Here is a 1531-nt window from a genome sequence, read left to right on the forward strand (position 1 = left end):
GTACAGTTTCTAAACCGGACCAAGAAGCTGGAAAGACAGATAAAAGCGTAAAATGCTCCGAATATGGCTCAAAAGACAAATGTGAAGAAGTCAATAAAGGAAAAGAAAAACCTGTTTGTGCATGGAGAAAGGGAAAAGATAGCGAAGATTATAAGGGTACAGAAAAGTGAAGAAATGGTAGTTTTCTCCTAAATAAGAAATTTACTATGATGGATGCTGCTTTTGTGAAATTAGAAGTTTTTTAAGGACTTCATGAAAGTTATTAATTTTTCTTTTCGGGAAAAGAGTTTGTTTAAATTTTCTATAATTTTATATATTTCAACACGTCTTGTCAAACATTTAAAATTTTCTAGATATTATGAGAACTTAGTAAAATCTGTATGATAGAAGGCTATAAGTTTGTATTAATATGATGATATGGTAAGGAAAATGAGTGTCATTCAAATTTTGTCACTTGAATTATTTTATGGATATTAGTTACGGTCATAATAATATTAATAGTTAAAATAATGATGATAATAATAGGAGTGTGTTGTGAGTGTATATACGAATATTATAATAAAAGTTATAGTGAAGACAAGACTGCGGATTAATATAAGGAAAATTGAGATAATGACAATGATTTGATGCGAATAAGTGAGTGATAGCTTTGAGCTGTCAAGAGGAACATTTATAAAGAAAATGCTGAGAGACAAAAAAAGGTAAGTTTCTGGAATATGCGTGGTTTCAAACACAAACACGGCATTGTACTTAATCACGAAGAAGGAGATTATTGATGAGAGAATGAGGCGAAGAAAATGTTCAGCGTACACGACAAATGAAGTCACCACGTCATCCACAGTAATATAAGTAGCAGATTGAAAAGAAGGTATGAAAATACAGAATAAAATAAAGAAATGGCATATGAAACAGCAGAGAAAAAATTAGACGGAAAGCAATAATGCCTTTTACTTCACTAAAATATTTATTGAAGCAACAGTAAAGGTGGTACCCACAGTGGCTTTAATTGGATGATAAATAAAGACTATAGCCAGTACATACAAAAAGAAGAAGCAGCTGTTTTCAAATTGCGACGTGTCGTAAACAATGAATGTAAAATGTATGTGAAAAATACAAAAGCGATATAAAAGAGGCCTCGGTTGTGGAGGAGAAATATTCAATGGAGATAAGACGAAGACACAGAATTTAGAGTGAGAATAGCAGCTGGGGTAAATCAAGATATCCTAAAAGGACAAACAAAACCACTTATGCTGCCACCACAGAGAAGCACCTTCACTGCAGTCTCACTAATAAAATTTGCGCAGGGAACAGCATGTGTGGTACGAAAAAATTAGTGAAATGGTAACTAACTAAACGATTTTTCTCCCATACGTTCTTCTATCTAAAACAGAACTAGCAGAAGGCGTAACAGTGAGCAACTAGACTCAACGATGCGACACCGCCCATTAAACTACGGTATACAAACACTAACCGCGCTATTTGCAGTGTTGATACGCATCACCCAAGCACAATCTCAAACAGGCGATGCAGA

Source organism: Trypanosoma equiperdum, assembly GCF_001457755.1.
Source record: "Trypanosoma equiperdum strain OVI genome assembly, contig: ctg_828, whole genome shotgun sequence".
In the NCBI taxonomy this organism is placed as follows: Eukaryota; Euglenozoa; class Kinetoplastea; order Trypanosomatida; family Trypanosomatidae; genus Trypanosoma; species Trypanosoma equiperdum.